The following is a 27374-nucleotide window of genomic DNA, read 5'->3' on the forward strand; positions in this document are numbered from 1 at the left end:
AACATTTTCAATTTTAGAAAACAAGAATATTATCTTTAAATCAGGTAAAGTTTTGGAATTTATGAACAAATATGAAAGCAAGAAAATTTCGATTTTTTCATTAAACTTAAACATTTTAATAAAATTGCGAAAAATTTCTAGGAAAACAATATTTCGAAATTTTAGTTTTTATAACAAATATTTGTATTTTTTTGTTTTGAGAAATATTTGTAAATGTGAATATTTTTAAAATTCTGAAAAAAATTTAAATACAAGAATATTTCTTTAAAACCCTGTACACTTTTCAAATGTATGAACAAAAATGAAAATTGATAATTTTGTGAAATTATAAGCAATTTTATTAAAAGGTGAACAGTGGTTGAAATTTCCAAAAGACACACACAATATTTCTTTCATTCGATAACAGAAACATTTTAAAATAGTAAACATTATTTAAAGGCAAGAATATTTTATGGTATTCAAATGAATATTTCGAAATTTTGAACATGTACCTGTTAGGCCGACCCAAACGTTTGCAAATTTTGAAAAAGTTCATCTTTTTTCAGTAAATTTTGTTTACAAACTAATCTACCTAGTGGTCAACTTTTCTCAAATTTGTGAATCATTTTGGAACAAAAAATCTACCTATTTATAAAAATCACAAATTTTGTAAACAAATTGTAAAAAAGTCGCAGATATTTAAAAAGTTCAATAAAAGGTTGCCATAAGGTCCATAAGGTCGCCTCTGTGTGCTGAATGATCTTGACGAGTTGAAAGACGAAGACAACAAGAATGCGGTGGCCATAAGGTCCAGGGACTGCTCCGGCCTGGCGAGCCTGATCTTGTCCATCTTGCTCATCATCTTCTCGAGCGCTCTCTTATCACGGCCGGCCAACAGCCTAGGCAAAAGGTGTGATTGCCCCGGGCCCCAAATAAAAATTCTACTAGTAAACGTTAGAAGAGTATGCATTACGTCGAAAGACTATCGAACATATACAAGAGATTATCAATTTGGAGGAACGCAAAAGTTCACATCACACACTAATAGTTCATATTACATGGGACAAACTAATCCAACTAGCAAAATTGAGTTAATTTAAATTGTTTGTCTTTCTTGGCGATCAACGTCTAAGTATCATAATGAAATTTATGATAACTAGATTTATGTGTTTAAACCAATTTAAAAAGGTTCAATTGAAAAAAGGGTAAGGAGATTTTATGTGCACCAAAAATAGGTGAGTTTAGATGAGTATGTGTAGTAATCGAATCATACGCTAAAATATGATCGACAACCTTCTATGTTGTTTGAGGATTATAATATAATTGCAAATTTAAATACAAGTACAATTGTCATGCCTTAGAAGTTTATATTAATATGTTTTCTTAATAATAAATATACACTAGAAACAACTATAAAGATATTGTTAGTTTGCATGATTTAAAATTCAATAGAACGATATTAAATAATATAAAATTAAAACATAGTCTATGCAATATCAAAAAGAATCAACAAAATTTAATAATAAAAGAATTTTTGTTACATCATACAATGAAAATTTCATAGAATATATTTTTAATCATATACATTAAAAATTCATAACAAAGAGTATTGCAATTATTTTTTCAAAACATTTTTATGGCATTAAAAATTGATAACAAAGAGATTATGATGACTAATTAACAGAAACGTATACCAATTACAAAACTAATATGATACAATTAGTTTAAATAAATATAGATGTTTAGTATAAAAAATATTTGTTTTACATCGTCGGCAAACGGGTTGGACTGGATCTACCTCTGATGCGCCCTTGGTTGCTTGTCTTGGTAAGCCTCTAGACCGCTCGTGTTCCAGGACTTCCTCTGGATGATGGCGACAAAGTCCTCTTCCTGAACAGGACCGGTGTAAATGGAAGTTGTACTACAATATGAGAGACGCCAAGGTTGAAGAATCTATGGAGTCTAAGCACTGGTGTAGAGAAACTGCGTACCTGATCTTTCTCAGCTAGCTCAGGCCAGTCCATGGCGGAGACCAAGTCGTGCGCTCTGTCGTACGACACGTTGATCTAGTAGTTCAGAAAGCCCAACCAGAAAATCCTCCTACGAAAGAACATGTTCGTCAGTCAGATCACTGGGTGATGCATTGGTGGATGCAATTCAGTCTACACCTTTATCCAGCCAAACTATTATGTATATCTTCGATAGTAAAAATCAAGGGTTTGTTCTGTGTCATCTCAAGAGTGTATTGAAGCTAGATTATTTCAAAGCTTGAATTCTAGGCTTTTTCCATGGTTAAGATGCATTATGCAAAGTGATGTTTACTTTAAATTGTAACTACAGTGCTATTCTTATGCTCCTATGTACGATGTCATTTTAAATTGTAACTGCAATGCCATTCTTACTTTTAGTCTGCTCGCTCTTTTTTAGACTCAAGATTTCGGGAGTGGCTGAGATTCATGTTGAGAGAATAAGGGGCCTTCATGTTCTCTCAACATAAATCGAAACTCCATGTTGAGAGAATTTTGAGCTAATTTGCATACACATATCTCATTAACATAAATTTTACGCACCTATGCTCTGTTGAAAATTAGCTCTCATTCACCATTGAATTTCTAGTCTTTAGAATAAATTAGTTAGAGTTTCTAATTTACATATTGTCCCAGTTCACACATCACTTTCTGTTATGAACTAGCAAGTTTTGTCGTGCATGCCAGTTGTTACGGTAAGCTGTAATACTAATGCACCTCCTACATGATAGGTGACTTTGAATGTTCATCTCATCTTTCCTTATCTTGCTATGGTAGGCGGTGATAAAAATGCGCCTCCTAGATGATAGGGAGATTTGAGTGTTCATCTCATCTTTGCTTATAACTCGGTAACACAACCACTTCTGGCCTTATGTAGCAGGTCAACCCCACCATCTCTACCCCTTTTTTCGTGGCGGCTCTGGATGACCGATGAATCAATGTCCCTTTCGTCCAATCACATTCTCAGTCAGTAAGTTCCCAATCCCCTCTCTCTCTCTCTCTCTCTCTCTCTGTATTGCTTGATCCATATATCACAAGTGAATACCTGGTTCTACCATGAACTTGCAGTATACAAAATATGTATTTGTGATCATGTTTCATGGTCCAAGGTTCTCTACTAAACATAAATAAATATTATGAAGCATATATTTTAATTTTCAAGTAAATAGATCATACAACCGCAAAAAATGAGAGCTAGATCACGACTATTGTGTGCATCTAAGGTGGTGCAAATTTGACAGTGTTCTTCGAACTAATTCTCTTTCGTCTTTCTGTAGGTTTTAGATTTTTGCAGTTTTCTTGCGATGGAATTCTATGAAATATTCTTGATGACTCTATTGTCGTAAACATGGCCAGGGTATTTCTTAGGACCTTCACAATAGAAGGAAAGCAGCATAATCATTGGGATGTGATATAGTGTTGACACAAGGCATGTACAATTCGAGACCCATGATATTGTGTTTTCATCTTTAAGTTGAAATTATTTTTGTCTCTTTACAGTTCATAGATGAAATATGAATGACCAATCTCGATATAGATTATCACCGCAGGAACATTGCATCCTTGTAGTGTGCTCACTTTTATAAAGCACATCATTCCTTTCTCTATAAAGCACATCATTTCTTTCATGTTGATAGGCGAACAATTACGGTGCATTATTTTTTGTTCTCGGTTTTTGTTAACCCAGAGGTTTGATTTTAACACAGGTGATTCTTTTGTATTAACTCTGTTAAGGTTATGAAATAGCTCCAATTTTCATGGAAGATTTCTCGTATTTTCACATAAATTATTATAGGCAATGGTCATGGTTTGTGGATTCAGGTGATGTTTGTCGATGTGATGTCACCTTACTCAAATAGAAGATCCATGGAAAAGGTAGTCGTTGGTGTTTCTGCACTAGAGCATTAGGTGTCTCTTTTGAATTGTAATGTGACTTTACTTTGGTGACTGACAGTGCCAAAAGGCACTCAAAATGTAAGGAGAGTTATGTGAAGAGAAGCAACAACACACCTTTATTCTTAAGGGTCGGGATTTATTCTAGGACTGGTACTGCTATTATGTTTTTTTTTTGTTTCCCATGGTATGTATGACTGTTAGTGGTTGAATTGAACAGATTCAAGTATTTTGGAGCAACAGAGTAGGCAAATTATCACCTTTGTGTCTGCTTATTTTGTAAAAAATAATATTAGCGCTCATTTGGACTGCATGCACATGTTAACAAGTGTGTTGGCCACAATTTTCTTTTTAACGTGATCATCTTGGTTGCAAAATCACGTTCATAATAACACAAGCAAGACTTCTACGCAAAGGATCGCACAGGAGGCGCACCTAGGACGCGCCCTGCCACTAGTATAAATAATAGTGGATGGTCTTGTTGGCCTTATGGGTATTTTGGGTCGATCTAAATTCTTACTTTCATTTTTTGTGGACAAACGAGATACTATATTATGCATGGATGGAATTTGACTAGTGTAAGAATTAATAAGATTTCTAATACGTGACTAATTATAAGTGCACATCTTGCTGAAACATATTAAGACTATTTTGTTGTTCATATCCATTAGCATTTGTCCGAAATTATACGACACACTGCGTCGTAAGATCGGGTCATACGATAACGCCGGCGGGACATATATTGCAACTACTATTAGATATAATACTATATGGTGGATCGACTCGACTAACCCAACGGGTCACGCAGTGCCAACTTTGTTGATTCAAATCTCTTTTGAGACCGACCCACATGACCCATTGGCCTTGATTTTTTGGATCGGGTCAGCAACCCGACGAGCCGACCCGGTCCATTCCCATCCTGGGGCGAGCCCGGTCCTATTCATCTTGCTCATCATCTTCAAGAACGCCCTCTCCTCAGGGCCGACACATAGCCTAGGCAAAAGGTGCCCTCGCCCTAGGCCCCCGACGGGGAGGGCCACAAATAAAAATTATACTAGTAAACATTAAAAAAATATACATTACAACTAAAGATTATCAAGCACATACAAAAGATCCTTAATTTGGAGGAGCGCAAAAGTTCACAAAACACACTAATAGTTCATATTAGATGGGACAAACCAACCCAACCCGCAAAATTGAGTTAATTTACATTGCTATTCTCTCTTGACGATGAACGTCTTATAACATCATTAAACTTATGATAACTAGATTCCTGTGTTTAAACCAATGCAAAATAGTTTATTTGAAAAATGGGTAAAGAGATTCCATATGCTACAGTATGCTCGTTGGCCTTTTATGTTATTTGAGGATTATAATATAAATACAATTGTCATGCCTTAGAAGTTTCTATTAATATGTTTTCCTAATAATAAATATACACTAGAAACCACTATTAAGATATTTTTAACCTGTATGATTTAAAATATCTACCATGATATTAAATAATATAGAATTAAAAGAAACACACACATATGTATATACACTATATAGCCTATGCAATATTTTAAAAATCAACAAATTTTAACAACAATTTTTTTTTTGTTATATCATATAGTTAAAATGTCAAAGAATTTATTTTTAATTATATACATTACAAAGGCATAACAAAATAGTACTGTAAACATTCTTCGAAACATTTTTATGCGGTTACAAATTTATAACAAAGAGATTATGATGACTAATTAATAGACACTTATACCAATTAAAAATAATATGGTACAATTAGTTTAAATAAATATAAATGTTTAGTATAAATAATATTTGTTTTGCACCTATTCTGCCTGTGTTGTGCCATTGGTTCCTCGTATCATGGGAGCAAAGTAGTATTAGTTGACATTTATAAATAACTAGTGTGCTGCATCACTTGTTAACTCTTGTTTTTCTTTTTGTCCGAGAGCCTTGGTCCGATCATGAAACACTACCATCTGTTGAAAGACAAGGATGATGAGTGATGACGGAGAGAAGTGGAGTCTGATGGTGATGATGGATGCGAAGCGCATGGTTGTTGTTGTAGTGTTTAGATGGGTTAGGTTCAGAGGGTAGTTTGACCTGGAATAGACTCATGACCTTGTAGCATTTTATTTTATGATGAGTCGTTGCATGCTATAGGAGTGCATGTGGATGTGCAGCAAGTCCAGCAGAGATTTCTCTCTGGACTTTGCTTGTATTGAACTATGTCTGGTGCTTGATCTCTCAACTTGTATGCGCAGCAGGTGGAACTAATGTTGAAACACTACTGTGTTTGTGTGCTTGATCATGTCCCTAATGACATGAATTCAATAGTTGATCTCTCAACTTGTACGTGCATAGCATGTGGCCAACAAAGCATAAACCCCATGTTGACGTAATTGGGGGTAAAGATGTAGGATTTGACTAAATATATTGCATTTTTAAGTGGCTGTACAGTCAAATTAAACAACAAAACTATACGGATAACAACAACATGGAGCACTAGCAGAATGATTTTGGATCTGGTTGTCATCCACAAATTTTCTCACATGGTGATATTACTGTCGCGGCCAAATGTCCCATATTTATACATGTCGGAAGTAGTCGAGTGCATTTTCAGCTTATTCAGCCCATTGAGGGCACACATCACAATTGTTGACAATGCTCAGAGCCTCTATAAACACAGCATACATACACATATATATGCTCCGTTTGGTACACCTAAATTAGGAAACATTCCATGGCATCTCAGGATCAAGAAGCTGCTACACTCAAACTAGTTGATCCACGGAATCCAGCCAACAATCACTGTTAGAGTTGTATCGAATATTGTGTACAAGGTAGGTTACAGTTGGACTTTGAGTTATATTGTGTTTATATAAGGTATGGAGTCGTGTCCTAATAAGACACTTGTATCCTAGGTCTCTCATATATAACCGGAGTAGACAACGATGTATCCTATGGCAACATAATAGCACAGACGCGTAGGGGGGAGCCAGCGGCGTGTGTCGGCGCCCAGGACGGCCAGGGTGCGGTATTGTGACGGTATCACGGGGAGGAATGCCCGTAGTCATGCCCCAGGGATGTAGCCACATCGATGAATCTCGTTAAAATATTTTGATGTCTTGCTCGTGTGATTGCTTGGTCCTCAGATGATCAACGGTATGTCTCAGACTTATTCTAACAACCACTCTGGGTAGCAACTATCATCAGAGAAACATCGCCTCTTGCTGATGCATATTACTATATGTATGTAAAAAACACAAAGACTTCCCTAGGTATATTTTGTCACCGTAGTATGTGATCCTTAGCCTATGTATGCGCTAGGTGCAGTTGATTATTTTTAACACCATTCTTTTTTTTACATTAGAAAATTCTAGGTGAAGTTGTATCATCTTTGTTACAACCTCTAGTAGTCAGAGAGAACTCTAAGGCTTAGTTCTTTTACCAGAATCTGGGATTCTCCAGAATCCGACCCCTCCCCAGCTTTTTTCAGAATCTTTGACCCTCATTTGTTTTACATTCCTAGCTAATTAGATCCTAACTAGATAGGATTGTAAACTAAATGAGGCTTCAAGATTCTGAAGGAAGCTGGGAAGGGGTCAAATTCTGACAAAAGAACTGAGCCTAAATGAGTTTTCCTAGGTCGGCCGGCAAGTGCGACACGTCAGGAGAAAAGAAAAGGCCAACGGTGAAGCAAGACATGGAAGTTTTCTGCCTGCAGCAGCTTCACGCACGGCACCACCAATGACAGTGTGCAGCACGGCAAACACATGCATCCTTTGGACAATCTGGTCTGGTCCTTGCATGGTTTCAGGATTCACAACACAGCATCTTCATCTTCATGAGCAATCCAAGGGATTCTTGGAGACATGAACTATGTAATAACTAACAGGTCACACGGTAAGAAGCTTGTGTAAACCGTAAGCTTCACCACCAGCGGTGCGACCCAGCAACGCACAAGGGAGGATGTCTGTCTGATCCCCCGCGCGAGCCTCCCTCTTGGTCTGGTCTTGGTGGCGCGACCCAGCAGACGCTGCGGCGGCTTGTGTTTGATTCCTTGCCAAGGCTGTTGCTCTTCTTCCTTTGGACGCCTCTCTGCTGCTGCTCATCTCCAACCTTCTCTGCCGCTGTCGTTCCTCTCTCTTACTTGCTGCTGCTCGAGTCCAACCTCCTCTGTTTCTCTTCTCTCCCTCCTCTGCCGCCGACGCCCTCAACTTCCCACTCAAGATCATCTCCAACCTCCTCTGCAGCTTCATGTCGACACAACACCTCCACCTCCACCTCCACCGCGTGCGCTCTGTCTTTCAACATGGTTCATAGTAGCGGAGACGAGGCCGTGCGCTCTGTCGTCGATCTGGTACTTCAGATCGCCCAACCAGAATATCCTCCTACAAATGAACATGTTCATCAGTCACATCACTGGCTGAGGCATTGGTGTGGATGCAATTCAGTAGTATGATCTGTGCATGCATGATCAGTTTATCACTGCCTTGTGGTCGTAGATGTCTCTGGGTAGCTCGAGGCCGCCGGGGCCGGCGAAGCGCGTCCGCCGGTGGATCTCCTGTGCGTTGGCATTCCGCTTGAGGAGGTTGCCGGACCGCTCGCCGGCGGAAAGGTGGGTGCACACGAAGCATAACATGGTGTGGTAGATGGACATGCTCGCCGATACGGATCCCCTTGTTACCGATGTAGCCCATGCCGCCCACGCCCACGGTGGACACTTTGATGTTCTGGACGCACCTCCGCAGGCCGCGCTGTACCCAGATGGTCAGGAAGATGCTCACCATCTGCTTGCTCACGATCCCCACAAAGGGTGACCTGACGCTGCCCTTCTTCTTGCCTCTACGCGGGGCCTCGTCGTCGAGGTCGAGGTCTAGGTCAGGGACCATGCCCGGGCAGTCGGCGGCGGCGACCTTGGACTTTATAAACGACCTGATCTGTCCACGCTGAACGATCTCGGCGACTTGAACGACGCCGATGACATGGGCGCGGTGGCCATCAGGTCCAGCGGCTGCTCCGGCCAGGCAAGCCGATCCTGTCCGTGAACGACCTGTGCGTACGCAATATGGGTTTTCTTAACAATTTCGTTCCATCCTAAGCACCAGTGGTCTAGTGGTAGAATAGTACCCTGCCACGGTACAGACCCGGGTTCGATTCCCGGCTGGTGCATTTTTTTTACTCCACAACAGAATATCTTCATGAGCAATCCAACAGACATGAACCATGTAACAGTTGACACGGAAAGAAGCCTGGTCATAAACAAGATTCACAGGTCTCTTAACAGGCTACGACGCTAGAAGAAAAGAACATGCCATGCGCATGACCAGCTATTTGGATTGCAGGCTTGCAGCATTCTAAGCTTCGTGTCCCAGTACTGGTCGAACCGGTGCCTCGCGTACTCCTTGTACTCGAAGTCGATGTTCTTGTTCACATGCTCCTGCGGACACAAGAGGAGGAATAAGAAACCAATCAGCTCTGATAGAGCTTACCGAGACTATTCCTCAGAGACCCCAGAAGAGATGGCTTGCGAGACTGTATTTTGCAATCAGGCCAAGTAATGTTTCGACTTCTGCATCGGATGGTTCTTCACCTATTAAACCAATCGGAAGGAAGCATTTAGGATCACATATTAAAGTAGTGTTTGTCAAATCCATCACGTGCGGTGTATCACTATGATAATCAGCAGCCATCTCACAGAAATGATTGGCAATGTCGAACGCAACAGGGTTAAAACTTGCGTACTCATAGTCCTAGAGGGTAAAAGAGATCAATAAGAGTGCAATTAGAATCAAATGAATCTGGTCGACCCGCCCCTCCCTCCCGCGCCGCTCCTGTGTGGCGACCCGGAGGGCCAACCCTAGCAAAGCCGGCCTCGGGCCCCTCCTCGACGCCGCTCGGGTGCGCCGACCGGGCTTTCGGCGGCTGCGGGGCTCCATCTCCCCTCGCGAGTTGGCAGCTGCACGGGGCGGCTATGTCGAGGGACGGTGACGCGTTGGCGACGGGGCGCGGTGGTTGCTGGCTGGTGGCGTTGGCTCGTCAGAGTGCTGCCACTGCCGGAGCTCACCAAGGCGTGGAGGGCTGCGCGCGGGGCGCCCTCGTGGTGGCGTCCGGATCTGAGGAGGCGGAAAGCAGGTGGCGGCGGGCCTGCTCGGCTCCGGCCAGATCCGGCCGTATCTGTTGTCGGGACGCCCGCAGGTAGCGGCGTCCCAGGTAGGGCGGGGCGGTGGGAGGGGCTCGTCTGGGCCCTGTTGGTGGCTGGCTCCTGTGAGGCGGATCTGGCGAGCGGAGGCCTGCGGTTGCCCGGGCGGTGGCCCCAGATGTGGTGCTGATTGTAGTGGCTGGTGTGGGGTGTGCCATGGTGAAGGTCCGGCCGCGTCTTCACTCGTCGGTGTTTGCTGGCGGTGAGGTTGGTGGCTCTGCATGGCGGTGGCGTTGTCGTCTCGTAGGATGTGTGTGGGACAGCGGGCTTGCGGATCGGTGGTGCTGCACCGCTGGTTACGTGGGGTGCTCAGCAAGGTGGCCCCGTGGACGTCGTTTTCTTCATTGGGGTCGTTGTGGAGCCTCTCCTCGCCCAGCACCTTCGGACCATGGCCATCGGGCGAAAGCCTAAGACTTCATAGTGAGTCGGGTGACGGCGTCGTTCTCCCACGTCGCTACCCCCTTGGGGGCGTTACCTTGAGGGTCACCGGTCTCCCTCATGCTTTCCCGTAGCTAGACACGCACAACATCGTGGTCGGCAGGTGCCCGACCGGCGATGTGGATAGTTTGCGTGACTTCTTGTGGGGTAACGATGGCAGCTTCGAGTAGAGTTGGTTTGCTGTTGAGTTTTGGTAGTCGATCTCATCCGAGGTGTTCGAGAGGTTGTCGTGCCTCACTTTGCCTTCTTAGAGTTGGAGCTGCTGTGGCGGGGCTTTGCGGCGACGATGACGCGAGGCGGGTGGTCGGTTGTGGCGCTGGCTCGGCTCAGGTTTAGTGCTCGTCGACAAAGTCGGAACTGCCTCGTAGTTGGCGTGTACGGTTGACTGTTTGGCAGTCACCGGCGTGGGCCTCGGCGTTTGCTTGCGGTGAGGGCTATATTGATGGTTGTCGATGGTGGAGTCGGAGTCGTCCTTGTGTAGGCATGATGGCGATGACACCAGGTTGCAGCCTCCACGGTGTTCTCTCCTCAGCGGCGTGTGTGCGTTTTTACTGGGTTGCCACGTCGTCATGTGTGTCCTGTGTGGACGTATTGTAACGGTTTTCGTCCGGTTTGTCGTTAATCAACGAAACGATTCTCTTTTTCTTAATTAATGACATGAGATAAAGTTTTTGCCTCCGTTTAAAAAAAAGAGTGCAATTAGATAGAGAAAAATAAACAGGAAAACAAAATGTCCTTGTTCCTAGAACCACTAAAGTGGTATCTATACCTACTAATAAAAAAAATAGGTATTCTTAGTCTGTCATATTATTTTATAGAAAATCTCTTAATGTTTCTGACATTAAACCCATAATACATATCAATATTTTTTTTAAATACCCATATCTTCTAAACCGTAACTCGAAATTTAACATTTTATATATGGAATTTGATTAGAAAAATATGTAAAATCTAAATATAATGTTATTTAACTCAGATTATAGACCAACTTTTTGTAAATTAAGAACGTATGGTATTCATTTCTTCCGTTGCAACGCACGGACCCTTTTGCTAGTTATGTGCTCATATCAATAAGTAGTGGTAACTAGAAGTTGATAATTCAAAAAAAATATTATGTGCTCTTCTAAATATGCAATTATTAAATATATGAGTAAATTACTATAAGATTTAATCCAAATAAACTGTAAATAGATCATGACAGCAATATCATAAAGTACAACAACAATGCAGACTAGCGTAGTAAACGAGTAGATCGAATCTATGGCATAAACTAGACATAGGAATTCTAGCATGATCTCAAACATAGAGGACAAGATCGCATATGGTGCAACTGGAGTTGAACCGTCGATGTTGATGTAGTCGCCCATGTCGTTGATGAAGAGTTTGCCTAGGTCGGGGGAGAAGTCGTCGTCCGGGAAGCTGTCAGTGCCAGTAGTCACGCGAGTGCGCTCCCCAAAAACCTGATCGCCCCTCTCCCATACAGGATCATGAGAGGCGTGGTTTCGGAGGCATGTTGTCCCTTCTCGCGGTGCACGCCGGGAGGAGGGATGGAGAAGACTTGGACGGCGGCGCAATGATCTAGAACGGTGTGAAACCATATGTTTTGTTCACAGCTAGGGTTCACGGTTCGTGACCGGCAAAAATAAATGCATAGGTATGAGCTCGGCTCCGCTCAATACTGCAACCCGTGGCGCATCGTGACGAGACGTGGCGTGGCGAGGCGAGCGGGGAGGAGGAGTGCGCGAGGGCGTCTTCTCTTCTCACTCTCTTACAAGTGCTAGAAGACCTCACCTTGTAAGGAGATGTAGCTCTCTCCCACCTAGCGGTATGGGACTAAACTTTAGCCCCACTCACACCACACAAATAGGCAACACACATGGGCCATGAGAATTTACGATTTCAGTTGGACTTTGGGCCAAAAGCCGACTAGCAAAAATCCAACAATCCCCCATAAAGTCTCATTGGCACATCTCATCATTTGTTCCAAACCATTGTTTATATACTGGTTCTTAATGGAGACTGTTAAGTTGAACTTCCATTTAGAATTTTATGCTACACTAGATCACAACTTGAACAGTGGACTATGCATTGAACTACAAGCTTTATATTGTTGGGGAACGTCGCAATAGAAACAAAAAAATCCATATGCGCACACAAGATCTATCCATGATGATGACCATCTACGAAAGGAGAGATTGTATCTACATACCCTTGTAGATCGCTAAGAGGAAGCGTTAAAGAACGTGATTGATGTAGTGGTACTTCTTCGCGATGCAATCACTATCCGTCCCACGAACTCCCGATCGAGCGCCGAACGGACGGCACCTTCGAGTACGGCACACGTACAACTCGATGACGTCTCCACCTCCTCGATCCCTTGAGCAAGGGCTGGGTAGTAGAGTTCTCCAGCAACACGACGGTGTGGTGGCGGTGGTGGTGGTGCTATCCCGGCAGGGCTACGCCTAGCGCTACCAAAACCGCGAACGGAGGAGAAAATGATCTAGGGAGAGAGAGAGAGAGGCGCCGAGGGCTTCGTGTGTGCTCTTTGGGCGCCCCCTCCTCTCTATATATAGCTCGCGGGGCGTGGGGAACAGCCCCTCCAAACCCTAGGGTGCAGCCAAGGGGGAGAAGGTGGAATCGTAGTGCTCTTCCTTCCCTTTCATACAAAGGTGGACTTTCCACCTTTCCCAACTGCATGGCCTTGAGGGACTTGTGCGCTTGGCCCAATAAGGCCACAACGTCTCCTCTGATCCCATGCAAACCCTTGGGACGTGGTGGAACCCTTGGTGGACTTCCAAACTCCTCTAGAAGTTTCCATAACCTTCTAGAAACTTCCTGATACAATACCGGAAAAATCTGAAACTTTTCTAGTAGCCAAAAATGACTTCCCATAAATAAATCTTTACCTCCGGACCATTTTGGAGCTCCTCGTGGAGTCTGGGATCTCATCCGGGACTCTGAACAACTTTTGGTTACTACCACACATAACTCATTAATACCAAATCGTCACCAAACCTTAAGTGTGCAGACCCTGCGGGTTCGAGAACAATGCAGACATGACCGAGACAATCTCCGGCCAATAACCAATAGCGGGACCTGGATGTCCATATTGGCTCCTACATATTCTACAAAGATATTTATCGGTCGAACCACGATGTCAAGGATTAAATCAGTCCCGTATACTATTCCCTTTGTCTATCGGTGTGTTACTTGCCCGAGATTCGATCGTTGGTATCACTATACCTAGTTCAATCTCATTACCGGCAAGCCTCTTTACTCATTCCGTAGTACAAGATCTCGTGACTAACTCCTTAGTCGCGTTGCTTGCAAGCTTCTTGTGATGTTGTATTACCGAGTGGTCCCTAGAGATACCTCTCCATCATACAGAGTGACAAATCCCAGTCTCGATTCACGCCAACCCAACAGACACCCTCGGAGATACCCAGAGAGCACCTTTATAGTCACCTAGTTACATTGTGATGTTTGATACACACAAGGCATTCCTACGGTGTCAGGGAGTTGCATGATCTCATGATCATAGGAACAAATACTTGACATGCAGAAAGCACTAGCAATAAACTGAGATGATCACATGCTACGTTCATAGTTTGGGTCTTGTCCATCACATCATTCTCCTAATGATGTGATACCGTTATCAAATGACATCTCATGTCTATGGTTAGGAAACCTTAACCATCTTTGATCAACGAGCTAGTCCTTCAGAGGCTCACTAGGGACAGTGTGTTGTCTATGTATCCACACATGTATTTGAGTTTCCAATCAATACGATTCTAGCATGGATAATAAACGGTTATCATGAACAAGGAAATATAATAATAAAAAAATTATTATTTCCTCTAGGGCATATTTCCAACAGTCTCCCACATGCCCTAGAGTTAATAATCTAGTTCACATCACTATGTGATTGTAATAAATCTAACACCCATACAGTTCTAGGGTTCGATCATGTCTTTATTGGAAATATGCCCTAGAGGCAATAATAAAGTGGTTATTATTACATTTTCTGGTTCATGATAATTGTCTATTATTCATGCTATGATTGTATTAACCGGAAACCGTAATACATGTGTGAATATATAGATCACAATGTGTCCCTAGTGAGCCTCTAGTTGGCTAGCTCGTTGATCAATAGATGATCATGGTTTCCAGATCATGGACATTGGATGTCATTGATGACGGGATCACATCATTGGGGAATGATGTGATGGACAAGACCCAATCCTAAGCGTAGCACTAGATCGTGTTGTTCGTCTCCTAAAGTTTTTATAATGTTAAGTATCATTTCCTTAGACCATGAGATTGTGCAACTCCCGGATACCGTAGAAGTGCTTTGGGTGTATCAAACGTCACAACATAACTGGGTGATTATAAAGGTGCACTACAGGTATCTCCAAAAGTATCTGTTGGGTTGTACGAATCGAGACTGAGATTTGTCACTCCGTGTGACGGAGAGGTATCTCTGGGCGCACTCGGTAATGCATCATCGTACTGAGCTCAATGTGACTAAGGAGTTAGCCACGGGATGATGTGTTACAGAACAAGTAAAGAGACTTGCCGGCAACGAGATTGAACAAGGTATAGGGATACTGACGATTGAATCTCAGGCAAGTATCGTACCGGTAGACAAAGGGAATTGCATACGGGATTGATTGAATCCCCGACATCGTGGTTCATTCAATGAGATCATCGTGGAACATGCGGGAACCAACATGGATATCTAGACCCCGCTGTTGGTTATTGACTAGAGAGGTGTCTCGTCATGTCTGCATGCTTCCCGGACCCATAGGGTCTACACACTTAAGGTTCGATGATGCTAGGGTTATAGGGACTGGTGTACGTGGTTACCGAAGGTTGTTTGGAGTCCTGGATGAGATCCCGAATGTCACGAGGAGCTCCAGAATGGTCCGGAGGTAAAGATTCATATATAGGAAATGAGGATTTGATCGCCGGATGTGTTTCGGGCCTCACCGGTAATTTACCGGGACCGTCAGAAGGGTTCCGTGGGTCCACCGGGAAGGGCCACCAGCCCTGAAGGGGTACATGGGCCAAAAGTGGATGGGAACTAGCCCATAAGTGGGCTGGTGCGCCACCACCATCAGCCCAAGGCGCAAGAGAGGGGTGGTGGGCTAACCCTAGGCATGGTGGGCTTGCCCACCCTAGGGCGCCACCTCCTCCACCCCTTGGCCGCCGGCCCCTGCCCATCTAGGGCTGCCGCACCCCTTAGGGTGGAAACCCATAGGGTGGGAAGCCTCCTCCGTCTCCTCCTATATAGTGGAGGGTTTGGGGCTGTTTTGAGACACAATCTCTCTCTCTCTCTCTCTCTCTCTCTCTCTCTCTCTCTCTCTCTCGACGCAGCCCTACTCCTCCTCCTCGTCCTCCTTAGTGCTTGGCGAAGCCCTGTTGGAATACCATGCAGCTCCACCGTCACCACACCATTGTGCTGCGGAGCTCTCCCTCAACCTCTCCTCCCTCCTTGCTGGATCAAGGCGTTGGAGATGTCACCGAGCTGCACGTGTGTTGAACGCGGGGGCACCGTTGTTCGGTGCATAAATCAGAATCCACCGCGATCTGAATCGCTGCGAGTACGACTCCATCAACCGCATTCTAGCAACGCTTCCTCTTAGCGATCTTCAAAGGTATGAAGATGCTCTCCTCCTTTGCCCGTTGCTGGTTTCTCCATAGATAGATCCTTGTGTGACGTAGGAATTTTTTTGAAATTACTACATTCCCCAACAGTGGCATCCGAGCCAACGTTATATTCGTAGATTCTATGCACGAGTAGAACACAAAAGTTGTGGGCACTGATTTTTCAATTGCTTGCCGTTACTAGTATTATCTTGATTCGGCGGCATTGTGGGATGAAGCGGCCCAAACCGAGTTTACACATACTCTTACGTGAGACTGGTTCCACCGGCCGACATGCACTTGTTGCATAAGGTGGCTAGCGGGTGTCTGTCTTGCCCACTTTAGTCAGATCGGATTCGATGAAGAGGGTCCTTATGAAGGGTCAATAGCATTGGCATATCAACGTTGTGGCTGTCACGTAGGTAAGAAACGTTCTTGTTAGAAACCCTAACCAGCCACGTAAAACTTGCAACAACAATTAGAGGACGTCTAACTTGTTTTTGCACGGTATACTATGTGATGTGATATGGACAAAAGGATGTGATGTATGAGATTGATCATGTTCTTGTAATAGGATTCACGACTTGCATGTCGATGAGTATGACAACCGACAGGAGCCACATGAGTTGTCTTAATTTATTGTATGAGATGCAACACCATGTGATTACTTTACTTTATTGCTAAATGTTAGCTATAGTAGTAGAAGTAATAGTTGGCGTGACGACTTCACAGAGACACAATGATGGAGATCATGATTATGGAGATCATGGTGTCATGCCGGTGACAATGATCATCATGGTGCCCCGAAGATGGAGATCAAAGGAGCAAGATAATATTGGCCATATCATGTCACTATATGATTGCGTGTGATGTTTATCATGTTTTTCATCTTATTGCTTAGAACGACGGTATCAAAGATAAGATGATCCTCATTAAAATTTTGAGATATGTATTCCCCTAAGTGTGCACCGTTGCGAAGGATCGTTGTCTCGAAGCACCACGTGATGATCAGGTGTGATAGATTCTAACGTTCGCATACAACGAGTGTAAGTCAGTTTACACACGCAAAACACTTAGGTTGACTCGACGAGCCTAGCATGTACAAACATGGCCTCAAATATGGGAGACCGAAAGGTCGAACATGAGTCATATGGTTGATATGATCAGCATGGAGATGCTCACCATTGATGACTAGTTCGTCTCACGTGATGATCGGACATGGGCTAGTCGACGTGGATGATGTAACACTTGGATGACTAGGGGGATGCCGATCTAAGTGGGAGTTCATTAGCAATTTGATTAGATGAACGTAATTATCATGAAATTAGTCTAAAAGTGTCTTGACAAATATTGTAGATCCAATGGCCAACGCAAATGTCTCATTCAACTTCAACGTGTTCGAAGAGAAAACCAAGCTGAAAGATGATGGGAGCAACTATGCGGATTGGGCTCGTAACTTAAAGCTCATCCTCACTGCTTCCAAGAAGGCATATGTCCTAAATGCACCGCTAGGTGATCCTCCCGTTCCCACGGCAACCCAGGACATTAGGAACGCCTCACAGTCGCGGAGTGATAACTACTCTCTAGTTCAGTGTGGCATGCTTTACAGTTTAGAACCGGGGCTCCAAAGGCGTTTTGAGCAACACGTAGCATATGAGATGTTCGAGGAGCTGAAACTTGTTTTTCAAGCTCATGCCCAGGTTGAGAGATATGAAGTCTCTGACAAGTTCTTTAGCTGTAAGATGGAGGAGAATAGTTCTGGCAGTGAGCACATACTCAGAATGTCTGGGTTGCACAACCGCTTGACTCAGCTGGGAGTTGAACTTCTGGATGATGCGGTCATTGACAAAATCTTCGAGTCACTTCCACCTAGCTATAAAGGCTTTGTGATGAACTACAACATGCAAGGGATGGAGAAAACCATTCCGGAGATGTATTCAATGCTGAAGTCTGCGGAGGTAGAAATCAAGAAAGAACATCAAGTGTTGATGGTCAATAAGACCACCGGTTTCAAGAAGGTCAAGGGTAAGAAGAACTTCAAGAAAGACGGCAAAGCAGTTGCCGCGCCTGGTAAACCAGTTACCGGGAAGAAGCCAAAGAAATGACCCAAGCCTGAGACAGAGTGTTATTAGTGCAAGGGAACCGGTCAATGGAAGCGGAATTGCCCTAAGTACTTAGCGAACAAGAAGGCCGATGATGTTAAAGGTATATATGATATACATGTTATTGATGTGTACCTTACCAGTGCTCGTAGTAGCTCTTGGGTATTTGATAGCAGTGCTATTGCTCACATTTGCAACTCAAAACGGGAACTGTAGAACAAGCGTAGGCTGGCAAAGAACGAGGTGACGATGCGCGTAGGGAATGGTTCCAACGTTGATATGATCGTCGTCGGCACGCTACCTCTACATCTACCTTCGGGATTAGTTTTAAACCTTAATAATTGTTATTTAGTACCAGCTTTGAGCATGAACATTGTATCAAGATCTCGCTTGATGCAAGATGGCTACTCATTTAAATGTGAGAATAATGGTTGTTCTATTTATAGGAGTGGTATGTTTTATGGTCATGCCCCGCTGGTCAATAGTTTATTCCTGATGAATCTCGAACGTGATGTTACACATATTCACAGTGTGAGTACCAAAAGATGTAAGGTTCATAATGATAGTCCCACATACTTGTGGCACTGCCGCCTTGGTCATATCGGCGTCAAGCGCATGAAGAAACTCCATACAGATGGACTTTTGGAGTCTCTTGATTTTGAATCATTTGACACATGCGAACCGTGCCTCATGGGCAAAATGACCAAGACTCTGTTCTCCAGAACAATGGAGCGAGCAACCAACTTATTGGAAATAATACATACCGATGTATGCGGTCCAATGAGTGTTGAGGCTCGCGGTGGCTATCGTTATGTTCTCACCCTCACTAATGACTTAAGTAGATATGAGTATGTCTAGTTGATGAAGCACAAGTCTGAAACCTTTGAAAGGTTCAAGGAATTTCAGAGTGAGGTGGAGAATCAACGTGACAAGAAAATAAAGTTTCTATGATCTGATCGTGGAGGAGAATATTTGAGCCACGAGTTTGGCACGCACCTAAGGAAATGTGGAATTGTTTCACAACTCACGCCGCATGGCACACCGCAGCGTAACGGTGTATATGAACATCGTAATCGCACTTTATTGGATATGCTGCGATCTATGATGTCTCTTACTGAGTTACCGCTATCATTCTGGGGATATGCATTGAAAACTGCCGCATTCACTTTAAATAGGGCACCGTCTAAATCCTTTGAGACGACACTGTAGGAATTATGGTTTGGCAAGAAACCTAAGGTGTCGTTTCTTAAAGTTTGGGTCTGCGATGCTTATGTGAAGAAACTTCAACCAGAGAAGCTCGAACCCAAAGCGAAAAAATGCGTCTTCATAGGTTACCCTTAGGAAACTATTGGGTATACCTTCTATCTTAGATCCGAGGGAAAACTCTTTGTTTCCAAGAATGGATCCTTTCTAGAGAAAGAGTTTCTCTCGAAGAAGTAAGAAGGAGGAAAAAAGAACTTGATGAGGTAACTGTACCTCCTCTCGAACCGGAGAGTAGCGCAGCACAAGAAAATATTTCTGAGGTGCCTGCTGTTGGAAATATGATCTAGAGGCAATAATAAATTAGTTATTATTATATTTCTTTGTTCATGATAATCGTTTATTATCCATGCTATAATTGTATTGATTGGGAACACAATACTTGTGTGGATACATAGACAAAACATTGTCCCTAGTAAGCCTCTAGTTGACTAGCTCGTTGATCAAAGATGGTCAAGGTTTCCTGACCATAGGCAAGTGTTGTCACTTGATAACGGGATCACATCATTAGGAGAATCATGTGATAAACTAGACCCAAACTAATAAACGTAGCATGTTGATCGTGTCATTTTGTTGCTACTATTTTTCTGCGTGTCAAGTATTTATTCCTATGACCATGAGATGATATAACTCACTGGCACCGGAGGAATACCTTGTGTGTATCAAACGTCGCAACGTAACTGGGTGACTATAAAGATGCTCTACAGGTATCTCCAAAGGTGTGCGTTGAGTTAGTATGGCTCAAGACTGGGATTTGTCACTCCGTGTGACGGAGAGGTATCTCGGGGCCCACTCGGTAATACAACATCACACACAAGCCTTGCAAGCAATGTGACTTAGTGTATGTCACGGGATCTTGTATTATGGAACGAGTAAAGAGACTTGCCGATAAACGAGATTGAAATAGGTATGCGGATACCGACGATCGAATATCGGGCAAGTAACATACCAAAGGACAAAGGGAATGACATACGGGATTATATGAATCCTTGGCACTGAGGTTCAACCGATAAGATCTTCGAAGAATATCTAGGATCCAATATGGGCATCCAGGTCCCGCTATTGTACATTGACCGAGGAGTCTCTCGGGTCATGTCTACATAGTTCTCGAACCCGCAGGGTCTACACACTTAAGGTTCGACGTTGTTTTATGTGTATTTGAGTTATATGGTTGGTTACCGAATGTTGTTCGTAGTCCCGGATGAGATCACGGACGTCACGAGGGTTTCCGGAATGGTCCAGAAACGAAGATTGATATATAGGATGACCTCATTTGATTACCGGAAAGTTTTCGGCATTACCGGGAATGTACCGGGAGTGACGAATGGGTTCCGGATGTTCACCGGGGGGGGGGGCATCCCACCTCGGGGAAGCCCATAGACCTTAGGGGTGACGCACCAGCCCTTCGTGGGCTGGTGGGCAAGCCCAAGAAGGCCCCTGCGTAGGAATAAACGAAAATCAAAGAGAAAAAAAGGGGAAGTGGGAAGGAAGGGAAGGACTCCACCTTCCAATCCTAGTTGGACTAGGATTGGAGGAGGAATCCTCCTCCCCCCTTCGGTCGACCCCCTTGGGGCTCCTTCAGCCTCAAGGAAAGTCCCCTCCCCTCCCACCTATATATACAGAGGTATTAGGGCTGATTTGAGACAACTTTGCCACGGCAGCCCGACCACATACCCCCACAGTTTTTCCTCTAGATCGCGTTTCTGCGGAGCTCGAGCGAAGCCCTACTAAGATAAGATCACCACCAACCTCTGGAGCGCCGTCACGCTGCCGGAGAACTCATCTACCTCTCCGTCTCTCTTGCTGGATCAAGAATGCCGAGATCATCGTCGAGCTGTACGTGTGCTGAACGCGGAGGTGCCGTCCGTTCGGCACTAGATCGGAGCGGATCGTGGGACGGATCGCGGGACGGTTCATGGGACGGTTCGCGGGGCGAATCGAGGGACGTGAGGACATTCCACTACATCAACTGCGTTTCTTAACACTTCTGCTGTGCGATCTACAAAGGTACGTAGATCGGAAATCTCCTCTCGTAGATGAACACCACCATGATAGGTATTGCGTGTTGCTACTGCAACAAAAGACCTTCCAACGGCGCCAGAAACGTGCTACGGCACCAGGAATCCTTCTGCTACGGCTATGCCTTAAGGGACTTCCTAGGCAAATATGCAAAGGATTTCCCCCGTGGCCTTGGAGCCTTGCGTTGGTGTTCCCTCGAAGTGGAAAGGGTGATGTAGCGCAGCGGTGGTAAGTATTTCCCTGAGTTTTGAGAACCAAGGTATCGATCCAGTGAAGGAGTATCACAAGTGCCTGCACAAACACAAAGAACCTGCTCCCAACGCTATGAAGGGGTTGTCAACCCCTTATATATTGTTTGCCAAGTGAGAACTGAAAGCAACAAAGTAACAAAGCAAAGTAAAAGCGGAGGTGTAAACAATAGATATGAATAGACCCGGGGGCCGTAGTGTTTACTAGTGGCTTCTCTCATGAAAGCAAGTAGACGGTGGGTGAACAAATTACTGTCGAGCAATTGATGGAACCGCGCAAAGTCGTGACGTCATCTATGGCAATGATTATATCTATAGGCATCACGTCCAAAACAAGTAGACCGATACTTTCCGCATCTACTACTATTACTCCACACGTCGACCGCTATCCAGCATGCATTTAGTGTATTAAGTCGAAAAGAACAGAGTAACGCCATAAGCAATATGACATGATGTAGATGGACAATCTCATATCAACGACAAATCCCATCTTGTTACCCTTGATGGCAACTACACAATGTGTGCCTTGCTGCCCCTACTGTCACTGGGAAAGGTCACCACACGGTAAGAACCCAAAACCAAGCACTTCTCCCATTGCAAGAATCATAGATCTAGTTGGCCAAACAAAACCCAAGACTCAGAGAGACTTACATGTTGGGGAACGTCGCATGGGAAACAAAAAATTTCCTACGCGCACGAAGACCTATCATGGTGATGTCCATCTACGAGAGGGGATGAGTGATCTACGTACCCTTGTAGATCGTACAGCAGAAGCGATTAGAGATCGCGGTTGATGTAGTGGAACGTCCTCACGTCCCTCGATCCGCCCCGCGAACAATCCCGCGATCAGTCCCACGATCTAGTACCGAACGGACGGCACCTCCGCGTTCAGCACACGTACAGCTCGACGATGATCTCGGCCTTCTTGATCCAGCAAGAGAGACGGAGAGGTAGAAGAGTTCTCCGGCAGCGTGACGGCGCTCCGGAGGTTGGTGATGATCTTGTCTCAGCAGGGCTCCGCCCGAGCTCCGCAGAAACACGATCTAGAGGAAAAACTATGGAGGTATGTGGTCGGGCAGCCGTGAGAAAGTCGTCTCAAATCTGCCCTAAAAGCCCCATATATATAGGAGGAGGGAGGGAGACCTTGCCTTGGGGTCCAAGGGAACCCCAAGGGGTCGGCCGAGCCAGGGGGGAGGACTCTCCCCCCCCAAACCGAGTCCTACTTGGTTTGGTGGGAGGGAGTCCTTCCCCCTTCCCAGCTTTCCCTTTTTTTTTTTTCTTTCCTTTGATATTTTCTCTTCCTTGGCGCATAGGATTTGGTGGGCTGTCCCACCAGCCCACTAAGGGCTGGTGTGACCCCCCCAAATACCTATGGGCTTCCCCGGAGTGGGTTGCCCCCCTCCGGTGAACCCCCGGAACCCATTCGTCATTCCCGGTACATTCCCGGTAACTCCGAAAACCTTCTGGTAATCAAATGATGTCATCCTATATATCAATCTTCGTTTCCGGACCATTCCGGAAACCCTCGTGACGTCCGTGATCTCATCCGGGACTCCGAACAACATTCGGTAACCAACCATATAACTCAAATATGCATAAAACAACGTCGAACCTTAAGTGTGCAGACCCTGCGGGTTCGAGAACTATGTAGACATGACCCGAGAGACTCCTCGGTCAATATCCAATAGCGGGACCTGGATGCCCATATTGGATCCTACATATTCTATGAAGATATTATCGTTTGAACCTCAGTGCCAAGGATTCGTATAATCCCGTATGTCATTCCCTTTGTCCTTCGGTATGTTACTTGCCCGAGATTCGATCGTCAGTATCCGCATACCTATTTCAATCTCGTTTACCAGCAAGTCTCTTTACTCGTTCCGTAATACAAGATCCCGCAACTTACACTAAGTTACATTGCTTGCAAGGCTTGTGTGTGATGTTGTATTACCGAGTGGGCCCCGAGATACCTCTCCGTCACACGGAGTGACAAATCCCAGTCTTGATCCATACTAACTCAACTAACACCTTCGGAGATACCTGTAGAGCATCTTTATAGTCACCCAGTTACGTTGCAACGTTTGATACACACAAAGCATTCCTCCGGTGTCAGTGAGTTATATGATCTCATGGTCATAGGAATAAATACTTGACACGCAGAAAACAGTAGCAACAAAATGACACGATCAACATGCTACGTCTATTAGTTTGGGTCTAGTCCATCACGTGATTCTCCCAATGACGTGATCCAGTTATCAAGCAACAACACCTTGTTCATAATCAGAAGACACTGACTATCATCGATCAACTGGCTAGCCAACTAGAGGCATGCTAGGGACGGTGTTTTGTCTATGTATCCACACATGTAAATGAGTCTTCATTCAATACAATTATAGCATGGATAATAAACTATTATCTTGATACAGGAATTATAATAATAACCATACATTTATTATTGCCTCTAGGGCATAATTCCAACAGTCTCCCACTTGCACTAGAGTCAATAATCTAGACCTCACATCACCATGTGAACTACATTGTAATAAATCTAACACCCATACAGTTCTGGTGTCGATCATGTTTTGGCCGTGGAAGAGGCTTAGTCAGCGGGTCTGCTACATTCAGATCCGTGTGCACTTTGCATATATTTACGTCCTCCTCCTCGACGTAGTCGCGGATGAGGTTGAAGCGTCGTTTGATGTGTCTGGTCTTCTTGTGAAACCTTGGTTCCTTTGCTAAGGCAATGGCACCAGTGTTGTCACAGAACAAGGTTATTGGATCCAGTGCACTTGGCACCACTCCAAGATCCGTCATGAACTGCTTCATCCAGACACCTTCCTTGGCCGCCTCCGAGGCAGCCATGTACTCCGCTTCACATGTAGAATCTGCTACGACGCTTTGCTAGGAACTGCACCAGCTTACTGCACCCCCATTAAGAATAAATACGTATCCGGTTTGCGACTTAGAGTCGTCCGGATCTGTGTCAAAGCTTGCATCGACGTAACCTTTTACGGCGAGCTCTTCGTCACCTCCATACACGAGAAACATCTCCTTAGTCCTTTTCAGGTACTTCAGGATATTCTTGACCGCTGTCCAGTGATCCACTCCTGGATTACTCTGGAACCTACCTGCCATACTTATGGCCAGGCTAACATCCGGTCTAGTGCACAACATTGCATACATGATAGAGCCTATGGCTGAAGCATAGGGGACGGAGCGCATATGCTCTCTATCTTCATCAGTTGCTGGGCACTGAGTCTTACTCAATCTCGTACCTTGTAACACTGGCAAGAACCCTTTCTTGGACTGTTCCATTTTGAACCTCTTCAAAACTTTATCAAGGTATGTGCTTTGTGAAAGCCCTATCAGGCGTTTTGATCTATCCCTATAGATCTTAATGCCTAGAATGTAAGCAGCTTCTCCTAGGTCCTTCATAGAGAAACTTTTATTCAAGTAACCTTTTATGCTCTCCAAAAGCTCTACGTTGTTTCCAATCAGTAATATGTCATCCACATACAATATTAGAAACGCCACAGAGCTCCCACTCACTTTCTTGTAAATACAAGATTCTCCAACCACTTGTATAAACCCAAATGCTTTGATCACCTCATCAAAGCGTTTGTTCCAACTCCGAGATGCTTGCACCAGTCCATAAATGGATCGCTGGAGCTTGCACACCTTGTCAGCATTTTCAGGATCGACAAAACCTTCGGGTTGCATCATATACAACTCTTCCTTAAGAAAACCGTTAAGGAACGCCGTTTTGACATCCATCTGCCAAATTTCATAATCGAAAAATGCAGCTATTGCTAACATGATTCTGACGGACTTAAGCATCGCTACGGGAGAGAAAGTCTCATCGTAGTCAATTCCTGGAACTTGTGAAAAACCCTTTGCCACAAGTCGAGCTTTATAAACGGTCACATTACCGTCAGCGTCCGTCTTCTTCTTAAAGATCCATTTGTTCCGAATAGCCTTGCGGCCCTCAGGTAGTATCTCCAAAGTCCACACTTTGTTCTCATACATGGATCCTATCTCGGATTTCATGGCTTCTAGCCATTTGTTGGAATCTAGCCCCACCATTGCTTCTTCATAATTTGCAGGTTCATTGTTGTCTAACAACATGATTGACAAGACGGGATTACCGTACCACTCTGGAGCAGCGCGTGATCTCGTCGACCTACGTGGTTCAACAGAAACTTGAACTGGAGTTTCATGATCATCATCATTAACTTCCTCCTCAACCGGCGTCGCAATGACAGAGGTTTCCCCCTGCCCTGCGCCACCATCCAGAGGGATGAGAGGTTCGACAACCTCGTCAAGTTCTATCTTCCTCCCACTCAATTCTCTCGAGAGAAACTCCTTCTCGAGAAAAGTTCCGTTTTTAGCAACAAACACTTTGCCCTCGGACTTGAGATAGAAGGTGTACCCAACTGTCTCTTTTGGGTAACCTATGAAGACGCACCTTTCCGCTTTGGGTTCCAGCTTTTCAGGCTGAAGCTTTTTGACATAAGCATCACATCCCCAAACTTTAAGAAACGACAACTTTGGTCTTTTGCCATACCACAGTTCGTATGGTGTCGTCTCAACGGATTTTGATGGTGCCCTATTTAAAGTGAATGCAGCTGTTTCTAATGCATAACCCCAGAAAGATAATGGCAAATCAGTAAGAGACATCATAGATCGCACCATCTCTAACAAAGTACGATTACGACGTTCGGACACACCATTACGCTGTGGTGTTCCAGGCGGTGTTAACTGCGAAACAATTCCACATTGTCTTAAGTGAGTACCAAACTCGAAACTCAGATACTCACCCCCACGATCAGACCGTAGGAACTTGATCTTCTTGTTACGATGATTTTCCACTTCACTGTGAAATTGCTTGAACTTTTCAAATGTTTCAGACTTGTGCTTCATCAAGTAGACATAACCATATCTACTTAGATCGTCAGTGAAGGTGAGAAAATAACGATATCCGCCGCGTGCCTCCACGCTCATTGGACCACACACATCGGTATGTACGATTTCCAACAAGTCACTTGCACGCTCCATTGTTCCGGAGAACGGAGTCTTAGTCATCTTGCCCATGAGGCATGGTTCGCACGTGTCAAGTGAATCAAAGTCAAGTGACTCCAAAAGTCCATCAGCATGGAGTTTCTTCATGCGCTTTACACCAATATGACCCAAGCGGCAGTGCCACAAAAATATGGTGCTATCATTGTTTACTCTAACTCTTTTGGTCTCAATGTTATGTATATGCGTATCTCTATCAAGATTCAATATGAACAATCCTCTCACATTCGGTGCATGACCATAAAAGATGTTACTCATAGAAATAGAACAACCATTATTCTCAGACTTAAAAGAGTAACCGTCTCGCAATAAACAAGATCCAGATATAATGTTCATGCTCAATGCAGGCACTAAATAACAATGATTTAAGTTCATCACTAATCCCGATGGTAGTTGAAGTGACACGGTGCCGACGGCGATTGCATCAACCTTGGAACCGTTTCCTACGCGCATCGTCACTTCGTCTTTCGCCAGC

At 44.3% G+C, this 27374-nt stretch overlaps 1 non-coding gene across 1 annotated transcript; it reads left to right on the plus strand.

The window, feature by feature from the left end:
* Positions 1–9009: 9009 nt before the first annotated feature.
* On the plus strand, positions 9010–9080 carry TRNAG-GCC. Its single transcript has one exon. It is a non-coding gene; the product is annotated as a tRNA-Gly (tRNA).
* The last annotated feature ends 18294 nt before the right edge of the window (positions 9081–27374 follow it).

Source organism: Hordeum vulgare, chromosome 3H (genome assembly GCF_904849725.1).
Source record: "Hordeum vulgare subsp. vulgare chromosome 3H, MorexV3_pseudomolecules_assembly, whole genome shotgun sequence".
Classification (NCBI taxonomy): Eukaryota; Viridiplantae; Streptophyta; class Magnoliopsida; order Poales; family Poaceae; genus Hordeum; species Hordeum vulgare.